The sequence below is a fragment of the Malaya genurostris genome, chromosome 1 (assembly GCF_030247185.1).
Source record: "Malaya genurostris strain Urasoe2022 chromosome 1, Malgen_1.1, whole genome shotgun sequence".
NCBI lineage: Eukaryota > Metazoa > Arthropoda > Insecta > Diptera > Culicidae > Malaya > Malaya genurostris.
In genome coordinates this window covers 108,504,430-108,523,877 of record NC_080570.1, presented here as the reverse complement: position 1 = coordinate 108,523,877, position 19,448 = coordinate 108,504,430, and the positions used below count along the sequence as shown (strand labels likewise).

The 19,448-nt window shown below is 36.3% G+C and overlaps 1 protein-coding gene across 1 annotated transcript in view; it reads left to right on the top strand.

Moving 5' to 3' along the window:
* The first annotated feature begins 968 nt into the window (after window positions 1-968).
* Window positions 969-19,448, top strand: part of LOC131425373 (monocarboxylate transporter 12-like) — an 81,660-nt gene continuing 63,180 nt past the window's right edge. The window contains exon 1 of the mRNA XM_058587212.1: window positions 969-1,135. The gene's annotated coding sequence lies outside the window, so the exon portion shown is untranslated. The remainder of the gene's footprint in view (window positions 1,136-19,448) is intronic.

Sequence of the window (19,448 nt, the reverse complement as noted above, 5' to 3'; positions counted from 1 at the left end):
CTTCGATGTTGCTCTCCTCGTATGACTCGCTTCGACAAGCTTTGCTAAAAAATGATGGGAAAAAGTGTTCATGTTCATCTTTTATAAAGATGTAGCAGCAGATATTTTGTTCTCGTACTCAGAACGCGTTCTGATTGGCTGGTGCTGACATGGGTCAAATCAGACAGGTTTTTCAATAGTGTACTATTAAGACACTTCAATGCTATCTATTGGTAGTTAGATTATATAAATCCTTCTACAGATCGCTGAGCTTTCAAAATACGGAAAGACAAACACGCGTCGCAAGTTTTCCTCTTTTATACTCGTTGATACCAAGCATTTCAGAAACGTTTAATTTTGAATTATTTGAGATTATGTCATACAACTGAAAATTTTATCATAAAATTAAGATCATATTACCGATTACATGTAGACAAAATTATATTGATACGTTAGATACAACAATAGATATTCGCGATCAAAAACTTATCACTCTCTCAGAGGGTAAACTTTGAAAAGGCGTGCCATAGTAAAGTAAGTCACGTTCACGACAAAAAAAATCAATATTAGAGGACCTCTTATATTTTTTATGCTTGATATAAAAAGGTATCGGTCCGATTCAAATTGCTGCCTATAGTAGTGCATCCGTTAAAAGTAATAATTAAATGTTCACATTTAAATACATCCATTCTCCTGAGAGGCGAACTTATTCACCACCCTTACCATGTTCTCTCCCGGATCGGTAGCATCACCTCGACGGGGAGTAATCTCTCCCGCGATTTCTGTCCAAATTGCACGGTACTCAAGTCACCAAACCTGCAATCAACCGCCACCAACTCTATGGGAACGCACATGGCCGCTCGCATCCGGTGTGCGACATTCCAACTATACTCCACAAGAAATTGCAAATCTGTCGGTTCTCTTTCTCTCGCGTCCGGTGGTGCTGTTAGCGTTCACGGTGCTGACTTTCGCCATTCATTTAGCAGTCAGTCGAATTCTTGATACCACCCGGAACAGTAGTACGCTAGGGTCGCAACTGCAACTGCCCTCCGTCCATACATAGTTCCTGTTGCAGGCATTATTTCTGGTGCAAGTTTTGCTTTCGCGTTCCGAATCACGGTGTTCGGTGAAAGGAACCCGCGAAAAAGCGTTCTCGGTAACCACTTGGTATCGCATCAAACAATTAACAAAAATCGTAAAGTTTGCAAAGTAGTAATATACGTATCATAGAATAAAAACACAAACGCTAATGGTATAAAGTTTGCGACAGTATTTAAAGAAGAAAAAAAAACGAGCTGTGTGTTTAATCTCTTGTGTTTCATCAACAGCCGGTTCATCTAAGCCGGCTCATGTGAAGCGGCGGCGGGTGTTCTACATACAAGCAACGAGCCTACAGTTTTGCAGCCTCGTCCGAATGGTGTTCGGCACACCGTCGCTACCAACGGACTCCGTAGCACGCTGAGCCAGTAATGAAAAGCTCAAAATATCGTTCGCGCACTCAGTGATCCTTTCGAATGTAATTAACAGTAATCGCGCGCGCGTGCCGGCTCCCGTGGCTCATATCAGAAAGCCTGACACAGCCAAGTTCTACCCAGAAAAGTGATCAAACGTTTTTTGGTGTTGTTGGCCTTTTCAGAGAGAGCTTGAGTGGTAATCGTTTGTGCGTTGTAAATCTAAATACTAATAAGCGTAGGAAGTTTATCAAGATTGAACATTTGGCAAATACACTGCAACAGTGGAAATCCGTGATACACAAAACTTGAACACGAAGCTTTAAATTTTATTCTAAAAAAATATTCGCGGAAACCGAATTTGTTCAGTTTGCTAACCAGAGGAGCACACCAATACTTTTGAAAAATTATTCCAATATATTCCTAGGAATTTACAGATTCATGTAGTAATTGTTTGAATATTTTATTTGTACAAATTATATGAGTAATTTGTACAAATTACATATCAATAATATTCAAAGATTATTGAATTTTACTTCCCTATTATTTCATTAAAACAGCAAATTATAACAACCTATCCTTATTTTATGGTTAAAACAAGGTGACAGAAATGTTTCTTCATAATCATAATATAAAATAGTTATTTAGATTCCAAACACAGGATCTTTTTGTCATATTGAACAGATTATCATTTATAAGTTAACGTTACTTATTGCCAACACATTACATCTATGCCCTTAGGTAATAGATGAATATTTGACGTTGCGAAACCATTATAAAGGCGTAAGCGATTTAAATCTGAAAATGTCAAATTTTTCCCTGCATTTTTCCAAGCATCATTGCAGTATTCTGATCAGAGCTCTAACTGAACATTACAAACTCAACTATCACAAAGTAGTTAACAACATTGATTATTGAATAAAAAAGCCAAAAAAAAACATATTTTGACATCAGTTTTCGATATATTGTAGAAAAATTACATTTTTATGCATTTCACTGATTATATTGAAGAAAATCCTAGTTTCTGTGAAACGCTCGCACTTTGGACTTGACATTCTTCATAAAATTCTGCACAGTTACTTTTGTGACTTTCCTGGTGGCAGCTGTCCAGTTTTTTTTAACCCCTGCATGTTTTGGGACATTGTACCTTCCTTCCGAAAGTGCCGCTTGACAATTGCCCAATACCTTTCAATTGGCCGAAGATCCGGGCAATTCGTTGGGGTGTTGTCCTTTTCCACGAATTGTACATTATTTTTTGACAACCACTGTAGAACGGAGTTGGCGTAGTGGGCTGAAGCCAAATCCGGCCAGAAGAGAGGAGGAGCCTTATGCTTTCTGTACAGTGGCAGCATTCTCTTCTTCAAACATTTTTCCTCGTACATCTTGGCGTTAAATGAGCCCTTCGTGAAGAAAATCGACGACCGCAAACCACAGGTACACATTGTTTGCCAGACCAACACCTTCTGCCCAAACTTTTCCATCGCCACCGTGGTGTCAGCGTCGTCCAGGTCCTGGTACACCAATTTCGTATAATATTGCGGTCCGGGCAGCGCTCGAGAGTCTTCCTTGGCGTAGGTTTCGTCGTCGATCAGGATGCATCCGTCTTTATTCTGTAGAATCCAGTTATACAGTTTTCGCGCTCTTGTTTTGGCCTGAACTTACTGTACCAGGGACTTTTTCGACACCTTCTGTTTCTTGTACGTTTCCAGGCAGTTCCGAACTTTGATCCGTTGAATTCGTTGATGCTGGTGTTGAACTGCTTGGCCAAATCCCTCATCGACGCCGATGGGTTTTTCCTGATGTACGCAACCACTTTTAAGTCTCGGCCGGGCTGGCTGTGACCTGTTTTCTTACCGGATCAGGGCAAATCCTTCAATGGGTCTTACCTTCTCAATAATATTTTTGACACTGGTGTGGTGCACTTTCACCCGTTTTGCAATTTCGTTGTACGTGACACCACTTTCTGAGCACCAAGTGTGCAGAATTTTCTTTAGCGTTTCCGGATCAATTCGACTCATAATTGAAACGATAAACCGTACCGAAACCAATCGATTGCGCAGCTATCATTGACATGTAAACAAACATGTCACCGCAAAACACGCTGCAAAAAATTAAGCAATTTCAGAGTAATAACTGCTTGAATGTTGCTAACTACTTATCGACACACTCCTTACTATTCAGCGTGTTGAATATTATTCGTGTGATTTGTGTGAAGGCGATTACGGTACTTCATATCATCTGATATGTAACTGTCCCGCATTGACGCAACTACTACATGGAATGATAAGTTCCGAGCCTCTCACAGAAAAGACGTGAATAGTTTCGAATCTTGTATATTTTTGTTGAGAACAAGCCTCTAAATGGCCCAATATTTGAATAACAGCTGATCGTGTCAGACGAGTTGTAGTTTTCATCAAGCTATGGAAAAAGAATCACCAGCGCATTCGAGCATAAAAGCAACGGTGAAATTGAATGATTTTCGATACGGATTGGTTCACCATCCCCCGTATTCTCGAGACCGAGCCCTCAGTGACTATTATCTATTTCCAAAGCTGAAAAGGTTTCTCCAGGGAAAGAAATTTTCGTTGAATGCTGAGGTCATTGTAAAAACAAAAGCCTATTTTGAAGGCCTTGATAATTTTTTTTTCTGAGGGCATCAAAATGTTGGATGGAGATTATACTGGAGAAAAACAAAGATTTCACGTTAAAAAGTCGTTTTTTTAGGCCCGGGACTTCTCATTCCATGTAGTACGTATCACGGTTTTTGGTTCTCCATACATGGTTGAATCTGCGTATGGAAAGCTAAAATTGAAGGATATTCTATCGTTTCTCATCCAATGTGGTAAATAGTTATAATCAGAGGGGTTCATCGATCTTCCTGAAGTGAATGAATCCTTTCTGTATTGATCTTAAAAGGTTTAAGCAAATTGTTTGGAGTTTATGGGGTGCCGAATTTACTTCTGCTCATACTTATTGCGAATCGTTCTGCATTCTTCCGGAAGTGCAGAATGGTGTCGCTTTTGTAAAATCGCTAAATCCTCCCCTCCAAATAACTAGGGGAACGAGCCACTTGAGCCCATTAGTTCTGATTCCTGATTCCTGACTTAAATATTGCGAACGCATTGTGGTGTCGCAAGCAGAGTTGCAATTTGTCAGTCACGTTGAGGTACTGAGGTACTGTGAAAGTGACTGTCAAATGAGATACTCGATAGTTCTATTACTAAGTAGAAGTATACTCAGTCAAAGACAGGCGCCTTTTTTTGTTTTCTCTCTCATTCTTCTATTCCCTGTTGAAGTAAAAAAAATCAATTTTGCAATGTTCTTTGCAAAATGTCAAGTCGGACTTCGGAGTTTATTGGTGTAAATGAATTTAATTCAATGTATATGCTGCTTGATTAATATTTAATCATATCGTAATCAGTGATGTCCGAGCTCAGCACACGAGCTGCTCTATACCTGCAGTGTGTGTCTATTAAACTCGTGTGGTGTGCTTTTCAAACCAAACTCATGAGCGTGTGCTATTTGTGTAGTCCACCTACTGACAAGGGACAATACAAGAGCGGACACTGTGTGCTTAAAAATTATATTATATTATTAAATAAAAAAACGGACACTCAACTCAGCACGTGAGCTAGCACATGAGTCAGCTCACGAGCTAGCTCCCCATTCCAGCTCATGAGCCAGCAGATGAGCCAGCATCGCGAGCTGGTTCTTCGAAGCATACGACTCTCGATCTAGTAGCAACACGGCACACGAGCGTGTGCTTCAGACTTCGTGTGCGTGTTTTTGAAAAGCTACAGCACATGGACGCTCTACAGCCTTAGAATCGTTATATAATTTGTACATCGCATCAAGTTTGTAATTTCAAATACTGTGCTGATATTTAATTGCTGATAGGGAATCGTTCTAGATTCATTTTTTGTTTACAACGTCGTTGAAGCCTAAGTTTTAACTAGTTTACTTGAAAACAAATAACAAACTATTGTCATGCTATGAAAACATCAGTTATTTCAACATGTCATTGCAACGTAAAGACAACTAGTAACAATTACTCAAATTTCTTATTGCGAACTAGTTACAAATAAGCTACAGTACCGAAATCTAACGAAAAAAGTAACGATCATAATAGCAATTTTTCAAATTTTAAACTTTACTTGAAACTGAAAATAATTGATCTTATCTACAGAAATCTTCACAGCTCCACGGATTTTGGAGATCCTACGGATCCGCATCGGCCCCGTAGATGAAATCTGCAGGTATCAAATATTTGTCCCAAGTAATGATTTTTGTGGAACGGTGATCGCTGACGTAGAATTTATTTCAAATTTAAAGTATCATATTCAAATATTTCACCACTTTGCATAAAAATATTTGCACTATTCGCGATGGTGCGCAATAATAATAAGTTTTGAGACAAATAAATGATAACTGCAGAAAGTAAAATTTTTATCCGTTATAGTGATCAAAAGTACAGAAAAAAAGGTCCACGAACATAACAAATCATGTACGGATCTTCGAGCCAACCGACAAGAAGACATTTTTACAGTATTTCCTTGCTTTCCTCTATTTTACTCCATATAAATTCAGATGTAACCCGAATAAATACGTTCCAGAAAGCATGGACGCGCCTAGTTTTCAGTGGAAATAATACAAAAGTGTGTGATATTAAATTTTTATTGAATAAATTGTTGATATTGGACTAGCAGAACAGATCAGTATTTTAAACATTCGCTGTCTAGCTATTAAAAGCTAACAGACACTCCTTCTTGGGAACGTTCTTTATCAGATTCAGTACAGACTTCTCGGCGAGGAGTTTCAACACGCTTTTCCAATCTTTTTCAAATTGTTGAATGGATGGGACATGTTTCCTAAGATGTGACTACGTCGATTCCCAACGTTCTTAATTTAGCATTTTTTGTGGTATACCATTCTGGCGTTGATCTTGCGTCATATCATTTCACCTAGTGACAAGACACAAGATTTGACCAATTTCGAAATCTTGCCGCAGCCACAAATAGCTTGCCAGTTCATAGTTTTGTTTCCAAGTTTTTTTCGACTTGAATCGATGCCATGGACCGGAAGAACTGAATTTCACCTAGGTTGCTTCGCTCATGATTATACAATTCAGATTCCCACTGAACATCGCATCGTTTAACTTTCGAACACTGGGTCAAATCGAAGCTTATTGTTTCAAATTGTATTTTGCCTGCACTAAAAACATCATTTATACATTTATCCAAACGAGGGTTAGCAGGACCTTTTTTCGATTTGTTTCCAACAGAAATAACTGGAGCACATGAAAACAAATAAAACTGACATGCTCCTTTCTTGACTTCTGAATATTGATAATCATTCGTTTCAGTAGATTGGTTGAATTTTGTAACTTTCATTGCTTCCCTTGCAGAACTGCAACGGTGCATCTATACTAAAGAATGACTTATTGACAACTAACATATTCAAACCATACATTTAAAGAATACGAAACAAATATTTTTTTATTTAAATTTTATTTTTGAACTCTGGAACTCAATTCAAGAATTAAATCCTAAATCTGAGGAAGGTTCAAAATTCAGTTGCAATGTTCAGATTCAACAGTCACAAATTTAGTTCTAGAACTATGGAACTGAGCTCATTTTCAGAACCCATGTTTCGTATTTTGTTCGAGCACTAAATTCTAAACTTGATTTCCAAACCGTAACAAAGGAACTGAATTCAGTTCCAAAATCTAGCTCCAGAATCCATGTTCCGAATTTTGTTCTAGCTCACTGAGCTCTGGATTGAATTTCTGATCATGAAGTCAATTCCAAAATTCAGGTTCGGAGTTCAGATCTAACATTTAGTTCGAGGACCCAGATCGAAAATTCATATTCTGAACTTTGTTCAAGGTTAAAATCCTAAATCAAGATTCTGGATTCGAGACGCGAACATAAATTAAAGAACTAAAATCAGCTCCAAAATCCAGTCAAGAAAACAGTTAAAAAATTAAGATTCAGTTCCAGAGTGCCAGATTGCTAAACCTGAAATCTGAAACTAAATTCTGAAACTGAATTCTGAATCTATATTCTAAATCTGAAATGAAGTTCAAAATACTGGAGAATCAGAATCCAGGTTCTGTATTCAGTTCTAGAAAATGACCAAATGACTAATATGATCTACAAATTGGAATAGTTTTGAGCCTAACTTAGAAGAATTTTTTCGGTTTCTGGTATCGACATTTTTAATGACAGCAATGATTTGAAATTTTCAAAACTTTTTTTTTATATCGATTTTTGTACCCTGGCTTTACTATCTTTTCGGTCGTTCGCCGGGGGCTGGGGGTCCGGGTGTAGAGTATGGGTAAAAACTCATCACCTTGTAATTCCACAACCGGAAGTCGGACTCGGATCAAATGTATCAATTTTGTATGAGACTAGTCCTTTGGTTGAATTGTGAAGTGTGTGGAAATCGGATTTTTCCGTCTCCGAGAAAACGATTTGAGCTCCATTTCTGAACTTTTAATCACTTTATGCGATACTTCCTGAACCGAAATTCGGAAACCGATTATAAAGCCAGTTAAAATGTAACAGTCCTATATGGGATTGTAAGACTATTCATTTGATTAGTCTCACACACATGCACACAGACAGATCTCGACGAACAGACTCTAAAGAAATATGACAGTTATTGCATAGACTTCTTCCATGGGAAAGGTAAAAATGTAATGAGTCTTATTAAAAACATTTACGATCCTACGAAGCATTCTGAAATCAATATCCAGTCAGATGTCTGATACTAATAATTCTAAATTGTTTCAACCGAATTACATAAAGTCTCATTTATTATTTGAATGTATTTCAAATATAAGCCATATAATCCAATTTGGTATTCCGGGTTTTTTCGAGATTTTTCAAGGTGTAGTTCATCAAAACCCACAGGTTTGAAAAACCTCTTCCTCGGAGCCGAATAACAAATCGAGCCTATGCTTATGACAGAAGCGACTGTTTTTCCTACAATGCCGTCCTTCAGTGCGTTCTGCGCACTATAGAAATCGGATGGTTCCAATTCTGAACTGTACGATGGACGAGGTAGAATCTTCCATGTGGTCAAGTATTGCCGTCTTACGATCAATTACGCATATGTGCTCGTTTTCTGACACAAGTTGTATCAAATTTTTCATTTTCGGTATCCATAGTACTGATACACTGGTCTCAGTGCAATAGTTTTATCACGGTTTAACCAGTCAGAAGCAGTTCGGAGTAGCTTTATGATTTTTTATAATAAATCAACTGTTCGTCATCAGCGATAATATGAAACAAAAACGACTACCTTTTATGTCTCTGCTGCAATCTTTCGGACATGTAACATTGTCGTTTGTCTCTCTGTTTAACTTTTACTGCACCCAATTTCCAACCATTTTTGCTGAACCCTTTCGCTTTTAGTGGTAAGAAAATAGTGTTTTCTGTCACTTCTAACGATGCCACAAAATCTTCTTAGCCCGGCTCAGGTCCTAATACGATAAAACCAGTTTATTTCTTCGTCATAAAATAATTTCAGCCCTCCGTAGCGAAAACACTGTTCTCTATTACACTTCGGTGATTTTTGAAGCGTTTGGTCGATCCACGGCAGATCGACACCGATATAAATGCATATAATAATACAATGTTGCCGAATATTGCACGATCATTTTTTGCTCTTTTTTATATGAATAGTGCATCAATAACGCTACATAAACATGTCTGAGACATTAATAATTACTATTATGGTTCTTGTACTTTTTTTGGAATGTGCGAAATGTTATCTACGTTTTTCAGAACTGGCATTAATTTCACTTTTGCATTAGAGTAAACTCTTACATTTTGGAATAAAAAAACTAATTTCAAATTTTTAAAATGTTTTGAGAGCCACTGAACTTTAAAATCAGAGAATTTCCAAACCGTTCATTTCATAATTCAATATTAACTGTTATGAAATCGGTATCAAAGGATATTATTAACGAGGGGTGGGGGGAGGGGGTTAGTGTGGTAGGTTCTGAACGATGAAAAAATCATCATTTTTGCGATTTTTTCCACAATTGTCTTTCAACAAAATAAATTCAAATGATTTGCGTAATAAAAAGCATCATTCGAACAACATTTTGTAATTTTTTCGCGGAAAAATATTGAGAAATAAGATGGTGAAGAGGTATTTTTAAGGACACTGCTTAAAAATCATGATTTGCGGTGTCCACGGTATCTCAGCCCAGACTAATCAGAAGTGAGCAAATGAACGCTGCATAGTTAGAGTAGAAGTTTTTCTAGACCCCAACGTTTCTGTTTGATTTTTTTTTAATTTTTTTAATTTTTGGTGGTGAAAATTGAAAACTACGCTTTTTCACGAAAAAAAATCGTTATTTTGTAGCTGTTAAACCTCCCCAAAGTAACAAACAAAGATAAAGAAAACGTTGGGGTCTGGTTTTTTATATGTAGAAAGTGTTTGCAAAATTTGAAAAAAATGGTGCAGTAGTGTTTGAATGACGATGGACACGGACTTTCAAAACCTGCTTTCGAGGAAAACGCGTTTAAAGGTTTTTGTCTATAAAATCAATGGAAACAATTAATTACTCTAGGGAGCCAGAGGGTCTAATATTTTCAAAAAATCATATTATTTCTTTTATAATTTAATATAACGAAAAATTTCAAGAATGTTTTGTCAAGTTTTAAAATCAATCGAAGTAGAACTCTTGGGCATGTGCGCCGAGCTCTTGCTTCTTCGTAGAAAGAGATAGCCATAGATAAGAGATCCATAACTTCCACAGTTCCGTTCCAATAAGCTAGAAAATTTCACAGAAAATTCTTGAAATGTTTTACTATAAGAAAATATAAAGAAAATAATAAATGATTTTTCAAAAGTGTTAGACCCTACCCGCCCCTTAAAATAATTAGAAAACGTGTCCTAAATACTATAAACAATCATTCTGTTCTATAAATTGTTGTGCCGAATTTGTATTGTTTATTTAGTTGAGTTTTAGTTAAAACAAATTAAGAATCATTTAGTTCAAACAGGTGAAATTTGTGTTTTCTTCTGGCCCGTGATCTTTTCTTAGTCCCTTCATTAACCACCATGCTCAATAATTTCATAATAGTTTTTGATACTCTTCAGCTAATTATACTCGTATACATGATCCATTTCGACGCGACTCAGTCTACTTTTTCTTTACATCATATAGTGTATCATACCCAAATAAATCAATAAATTTTTCACATTTTCGTGACTATCCGATCGCTTCCGAAAACAAATCACACCGCTTGCATACTAATTAGGTTCCTCTTCGTCGGCAGACCATTTAAGGTTGGCTCGGATGAGTAAGAAGACCAAAAACAAAAAAGAGACAAAAAACACATTTGCTAAGCTGGCAAAAGACCGAATCCACTTAAAAGCAGTCACAAATCATTGGAAATTAATTAAACGATGACCCCGTGGACTAGCTCACGATGGTGATGGAACACAGGAGGCGGTGCAAAAAATTGTTCCAAATGGATTTTCGATGTTTTTAAACGATCACGTGTATGTTTTCGCCATTGATTGGAGCAAAGTTCATCTTGGATCATTTGCAGTGCTTTAAATAGGCAATTTAGTTTGTGACGCGAGTATAGAGTTTTTTTTCTACTTCTTCCGTGAAAGGAAGAGTATTTTTTAAGCTAGAAACCAGAAATGGTAAAACACCGTTAATTATAAAACGTAATTTGTTCAGCGCCAAAAGTTTCATCTGGAGAGCCAGCTCTCTCTGTTCGACTGGTTATGTTTAAGAACTAGAAGCAATATAATTTATTGGCTAGCCAGATAAATTAACGTGTTTAGATTGTAAATTATGTCACATTACTTTATTTATATTAACTATAAAGCAGACGAAAAAATAACGTGGATGCGACGAAGACTTCCGAAAACATGCATTTTTTCATCGCTTCATGCGTGCGATATCGCATCGCGCTCCGTCGCGTCGGATGGAAGGACGCGAAAGAAAAAATGAATTTTTTTTTTAAACAGACTATGATTTATTTCCAGTTCTCACATTGTATGACGGTGAACGGTAGCAAACACAGAGTGTTTCGCAAATATGAACTGAACTAATTTTATGTTTTCACTTGGTTGGACAGGGTGCGAAAAAGTAAAGCTTATTCCAGTTTCAACACAAATAAGTGTCAATGTTTTCGTTATTAGACATATTACAGCACTTCAGAGCAGATCTTTAAATCGTAGATTGAAAACTACAGAATAGACAGAAATAAATGCCAGTGGTATTTATTTACAAGAAATAAATTACAGTGGTTTCCAGACTTGACGTCTTTTTAAGTTAAATCGAGTATGATTCATTGAATTATAAATTGTGTCACCGAAGTGGGAAGGTGTTCATTCTGAGATCAAGATATGAAGATATTAGGTGAATGTATGACATATAGTAAATGGAATGAGAAGTCCCGGGCGAAACAAAAAAAGTTGATTTTTTTCGTGAAAGCTTGTATATTCTTCAGTACAATCTCCACACTTGACCTATCAGTCCTCCAACATTTTGATTCCCGTTGAAAAAAATTGTCAAGGCCTTCAAAATAGGCTTCCGTTTCTGCAATGACCTCAGTATTCGACGGAAAATTCTTTCCCTAGAGAAACCTTTTCGGGTTTGGAAATAGACAATAGTCAGTGGGAGCCAGGTCTGGAAAATACCGCAAATCATTCAATTTCGCCGTTACTGTTTTATCACGACACGAAACTCGTATTTTTTCATAGCTGAATGAAAACTAGAACTCGTCTGACACGATCAGCTGTTATTCAAACACTAGTGGATCGATTGTCATGAAATTTGATGTTCGGCCATCTAGAGGCTCTCAACAAAAATATACACGGTTCGAAACTATTCACGTCATTTCTGTGAGAGACCCGGGACCTTTCATTCCATGTAGTAGTAGTAGTAAGGGAGACCGGGGCTAAACAGGACACTTTTTGGAAATTGAAGAAAACATCCATTAAAACTAGGTATTGACCTAAGTTATCTCTAATGTTGTGTAGCTTCAACCTCCAGTTATAATTCCCAGTTTGATATTTGAAGCAATATGCATTGGTTTTCGTACCAAGTAGAAATCAACCCAAAATCCAATATTTCTGGAACCGTGGGGCTAAACCGAACTATAAAGAGTCACAGAAAAATTAAGTACGAATACAGTAGTGTTCCATATTTCAAGATACCATACTGAGCGCGAAGAAAATGAAGCCATGTTCAAATTAATTCTCTGTTAGTTTCAACCTTTCGTGAGACATAATCCTGCTCGCCGAAAATTTAGGTACTGTCTTGAACCTTGATCCCCTGCTGTAGCCAATATTTTTACTGAGACTGACTTTAAAGTTTTTATTGAAGTCTATTTGAATGTTTTGCTACATATAGAGAACGAATTGCTTTTATTTTAGTAAACTATTTCATCAAATTTAGTCACGTAATCAAAAACACTCGATAATGACTGGATTTATCACGAAATGAGCTTTAGAAAGCACTAATCAGACGTTACTATGCACAGAAACTGAACATAGCCAAAAAATCAGAAATTAAAAAAAAAATTATAAAAAACGTACATATTTTGACATGAACACGATTGACGCCAAACTTAATTGACTCAGCGAGATCCAGCTAACTTGTCAATGTATGGGTCGCGTTCACAATGTCAATCTATGGGTCGAAATAATTGCTGGTTTACATGATATTTATGCTGTCCGGTTTAACCCCGTGTCCGGTCTAGTTTCGGTCTCTCTATGTTTTATATATGAATGGCTGAATGCAAAAATCTGCTACTAAGTTTGGAAAACCCTTTTAAATATTATTGAATGCAAAAATCGTTTAAAAGATTATTTTTCAAAAGAATCTAGCATAAAAACGGAAAAATTAGGATTGGAACATGTTCGATGTACGCTGTGTATCAATTCAGTGCTGTTTTATTGAACTGTGTCTACTACAGTTAGGTGTGGCGGAAATGGTAAACGCGTAGACACGGAATGCATAAGAACGCAGGTTCGAGTCCTGTCTCTTTTCATTAATTTACGTTCTCAAATTGTCTCTCCGCTCAGTTACTGCAAAAACTGAAAAAAAGGAATTTCAAGCAAAACGCGTTGAGAGTTTTGACACACAGAAACAGCGACCCTCCAACTAGTCTGCAATTCGAAGGCCATACATAACTCTTTCGGTGCGTTCGTAGAGCTCGTTTTTCTACATTTCTCTCTTCTCTTGAAAACAAATTCACCTCTTCTTAAAAAACAAGTTGCAAGAGCCGAATGCTAGTATAGTAAAAATAGTGCTTGAATGAAGTTTTTGAATAATAATTTTCAGTCTGAAAATTGACAGAACTTTGATTGCCAAAACTGAATAAATACTTAATTGGATAAACGAATGTTTTATACAGCTCATGCAATCAAAATTCTTCCGCAGATTATCGCTGTGAAATGAAGCTAGCCGCCCGTAAAAATCAATTAAACCATCAGTTTGGCAATGGCTGAGTAGAAACACCACACAAACATTAGAGAAGCCAAATAAATGAGAAGCTCACAGAAAACATGATTTAAAAAATTTAAAGATACTCTCAGAGGCAGGAACCGAACCTGTGTTCTTATGCAATCCGTGCATACGCGTTTTACCATTTCGGCTACCCTGAGACACAGTTCTACAACAGCACCGAGTTGGTGAGCGCTAATCGAACAATGATCCTAGCTTCCTTCAGGAGTCGGTAAAAAACAGTTTCAATACTAGAACTGGATAAAGTTGTTTTGGAAGGATCGACTGAACTTTTATCCGGTTTTTGCATTTTGTTCGATTCTTGCAAAAATATATGTTTTCGAATGACTTTGCACTGCAAAATCCTTGTCCTGGTTTTACACTCAATGTTTTTATTCGAGTTTTTGCATTCAAAAATACTTAAACGGGTTTGCCAAACTAAGTTGCACTTGTTTCGATTTTCGCAGCCAATGTTGCTCGAATATCGAGAATGCCACGAACGTCAACGAACATCGTTCGCTTTTCTTCGCCTTTGTTCGATAATCGCTCTGGCATTCGAACTTGGTCGTATATTCGGGAGCGAACGAAGCCGATGCTGCATCGCTGCTCGCATGAAGGTCTATTCCTTGCAGTTTTTATTCGCATTGAACATACCCCCGAATAATTTACCGTGAATGTGGAACGATTACTCATGCAGCGATCATCGTCAAAACCTAATGTATATCAGCAACGAAGAATGTATTAGAAGATTCGAGTTCTCCGAGATTATTGCTTATTCATTTTCACCCTTCTCTCTTTTGTCTGGTGAATAGTTCAACGTTATTCGAGACGGATGTGAGTAATATAAGAAAGTTCGCACTGAAGATAGATGAATGAATTAGTTACACGAATAATTTGTGCAACATTGAGCACAGCTTAGTATTCCGACATGAACCGTAAAGCAGTCAAAAAGGTCAACTTAGCTGTGAATGACACATTTTGCAATTATGCACCGAAGTGCATAAAATCTTTCCTGAAAGTAAAAACATGCATGACATAAATCAAAGCATGCTGTTTCGTCTTGTGTGATGACAGAATATTAAATCTACTAATATGTAAAACTTATGGCGTTTTCGTTTTTAATTTGCACTACACCGGTGCAGTGCTACACTAAGGCATGAATAAACGAACAAAAATGACGAAAACATAAACAGTAACCATTGACTACAATAAACGATTCCATTGCACAGAGCTACACCAATCTTTTAATGAGTGCTACACCAGTGGTATCGGTGCAGAAAAAGTGTAGCACTGGTGTAGTGCAATTGGTAAAAACGAACGGTTTCAGTGCAGCTTTCGCTACACCAGTGTAGTGCAATTTAAAAACGAAAACGACATTATTTTGTGTCCCTCTCGATGTCAATTTCAGCTAAAGTAGCATCAAAGTCCATGACAAGACATGATTCAGTTTTACATATTTTGGCTTGTAAGTTTAGATTCACTACGATGCTTCTTTTATGCACATCTACCGAGACGCATCTTCACTTGACTTTTTCCTACTTTGTGATATCTCCAACGAAACCAGCCGTTGGCAGACGAATGTGATAACTGGAATATTAATTACCGATGTAAAGTGTTGAATGGTGTTTCACATCAAAAGATCATACCAACAAGACACCCGAATTTAGTTGAATATCTTTTAGAGTGTACAAACTGACGAACGGCATTTACCAAACGAAGAAGTTTTATAGTTTTGATCGTGGCGTTACCAGAGCAGGCTAGTCTGTCACTCGTTCGCCCTTTCATCGGCTAGCAGAAACTCGAGTCATTTTCCTGAAATTAATTTTCCCCAATTATTTTCAACCCGTCCGGACTAAATGAATGCTTGTTTGGGTGAACGCAAAACGGACGTCCATGCTTCACTTGATGCAGAGCAACTATCGTGTTCTTGTGACATTGTTAGACCGAAAGTTGATAACTGCTGATCGTAATATTTTAACATTCCCTTGCTTGCTTCTGCATCGTGTTCAGTATATTGTCGGTCCAGCTTCCACAACAGACAGGTAGGCACGCACGTTTGAACCCATTGCTGGCGGCATTATTCACTTTCGCACTCTCGATTGACCTGGGAGAGCGGCAACGTGTTTTATTTGACACCTTTCGGGTCATAAATTGCATTACTTCAGCTAGGCTTTCCAGCTTAATAGCACATGCAGCACCGTCACAATTTGCGTGTGCATAGTTTAACATGTAGTTGTGTTCGTCAACCTTAGTTTGCCAAGTGTTGATAACGTGAAGAAGGATTTGTTAATTTTGTTAGAGTGTAGTTTGAATAACTTTTACTATGCACTAGATTTTTTTTTTATTTTTTTTTTAAATAACTATTTATTGGAATATGAGTTAAAATTAAATTATTAAGATTTAAATTGGGTGTTCAGCCACAAGTGGTGACTTTTCAGCCCTGTTATATATATATATATATATATATATATATATATATATATATATATATATATATATATATATATATATATATATATATATATATATATATATATATATATATATATATATATATATATATATATATATATATATATATATGATTTGGTTATTACCATGAAGACATCATTTGCTTCCGCAATTCTGAGATTTTTGTGTAGGGAAAATTCTAAACCTACTGGTATTGTGTAATGGGGAAAAGGAACTTATATACTAACTTACTAACTAATACAGAGCGCGAATCGATTCAATTGAAGATTGCATCGATTTTTGTCGGAATTTGCTTATAATATTATATGACATTACATCTAATGGTTCTATATTTGTGAGTCTGTGTAACTCATTTGTATTAAACCAGGGAGGACGCTTCAGAATCATTTTCAGAATTTTATTCTGAATCCTTTGAAGCGTTTTCTTCCTGGTGGAACAATAGCTTGACCAAACCGCATAAAGCATGGCTGGTCTGAAAATTTGTTTATAAATTAACAATTTGTTTTTTAGACAGAGCTTAGAATTTCTGTTTATAAGAGGATATAAACATTTAATATATTTATTACACTTTGCCTGGATTCCTTCAATGTGATCCTTGAAAGTGAGTTTTTTGTCATACGTTAAACCTAAGTATTTAGCTTGATCAGACCATGTCAATTCCAAGCCATTCAATTTGAGAATGTGATTATTGTTTGGTTTAAGAAAAGAAGCTCTTGGCTTGTGAGGAAAGATAATTAATTGCGTTTTTGCTGCATTTGATTTAATTTTCCATTTTGACAGATAATCACTGAAAATATTTAAACTTCTTTGTAGACGACTGCAGATCACTCTTAGATTTCTACCTGTGGCTAACAGACTTGTGTCGTCACAGAATAGCGATTTCTGACAACCAACGGGTAGATTTGGAAGATCAAAAGTGAAAATATTATACAAGATTGGAGCTACACTCGAACCCTGCGGAACACCGGCTCGTACGGGTAGCAATTCATATTTACAATTCTGATAGCTAACCTGAAGAGTACGATCAGTTAAATAATTTTGAATCATTTTGATCAAATAAATAGGAAACTGGAAATCAGACATTTTTACTATTAAACCTTTGTGCCAAACACTGTCGAATGCTTTTTCTATGTCTAGAAGAGCAACTCCTGTGGATAACCCAGAAGATTTATTTGATTTTATCATGTTCGTTACTCTGAAAAGTTGATGAGTAGTTGAATGTTCATGACGAAATCCAAACTGCTCTGGTAAAAAAATTGAATTCTCATTTATATGAGTCATCATTCTCAACAAGATAATTTTTTCAAAAAGTTTACTGATAGAAGAAAGTAAGCTAATTGGGCGATAACTTGATGTTTCTGCTGGGTTTTTATCAGGTTTTAGGATAGGAATTACTTTAGCGTTTTTCCATCTTTTTGGGAAGTAAGCTAATGAAAAACACTTGTTGAAAATTTTAACCAGGAGTCTCAAGGCAACATCGGGAAGATTTTTAATAAGAATATTAAAAATTCCATCATTACCAGGAGCCTTCGTGTTTTTGAGTTTCCTAATAATTGATTTAATTTCATCAAAATTCGTCTCAATAATGTCATCGTGTGATAACACTTGGGTTGGAATATGATCAAATTTCAGTGAGACTTCATTTTCAATAGGACTCACAACGTTCAAATTAAAATTGTGGACACTCTCGAACTGCTGAGCAAGTTTTTGAGCTTTTTCGCCATTTGTAAGAAGTATTTGATTTCCTTCCTTGAGAGCAGGAATTGGTTTCTGAGGTTTCTTAAGAACCTTAGAAAGTTTCCAGAAAGGTTTAGAATATGGTTTAATTTGTTCAACTTCTTTAGCGAAATTTTCATTTCGCAAAAGAGTAAATCTATGTTTAATTTCTTTTTGTAAATCCTTAACTATATTTTTTATAGCAGGATCACGAGAACGTTGATATTGTCGTCGACGAACATTCTTCAACCGAATGAGCAGTTGAAGATTGTCATCGATGATAGGAGAATTTAATTTAGTTTGAGCTTTGGGAACTAAAAGATTTCTAGCTTCGATAATATAATGATTCAAATTATCAATTGCTGTGTCGATGTCCGCAGAATTTTCTAAAATAGTTTCATGATCCACATGATTTTCAATGTGAGATCTGTAATCCAACCAATTAGCTCTATGATAGTTGAAAATAGAACTAATTGGATTAATTATAGCTTCGTTGGAAAGTCTGAATGTTACTGGAAGATGATCTGAGTCAAAGTCAGCATGTGTAATCGGTTCACTACAAATGTGACTTTGTTCTGTTAGAACCAGATCAATTGTAGACGGGTTTTTCACTGAAGAGAAACAAGTCGGATTACTGGGATGAAGAACTGTGAAGTAACCAGCTGAGAGTTGATTATGAAGTATTTTACCATTGCTGTTATTTTGCCTACAATTCCACTGGACATGCTTAGCATTTAAGTCCCCTATTACGAAAAATTTCGATCGATATCTTGTAAGTTTTTGCAAATCGCCTTTAAAGAAATTTAATTGTTCGCCGGTGCATTGGAATGGCAAATATGCTCCAGCGATAAAATAAATTCCATGAATGGTTTCAACTTCGATTCCCAAGCTTTCAATAACTTTAGTATTGAAAGAAGGTAAAATTCGATGTTTAATTTGCCGTTGGACAAAAATGGCAACTCCACCACCCATTCCAGTAAACCTGCCAAATCGATGAACCACATAATGTGGATTACTTTTCAATTTGACTTTTGGTTTAAGAAAAGTTTTTGTCACAATGGCAAAATGAATTTTGTGAACTTTGAGAAAATTGTAAAATTCATCTTCACTCGATTTCAAAGATCGAGCATTCCAATTTAAAATATTCAAATAATTATTTAACATCACTGTTAAATTTTAAATTCATTATAATATTATTTGCAAATTGCCATCCGATTTGAAATGCTTTAAAAAGTGAATTCATTCGGATGATCATTTGAAAAAGTTGATCTTGTAGGTAGATCATGTTATTTTCAGTTATATCGCCTAAATCGACTTCATTTAAAGAAGCGAATGGCATTGAA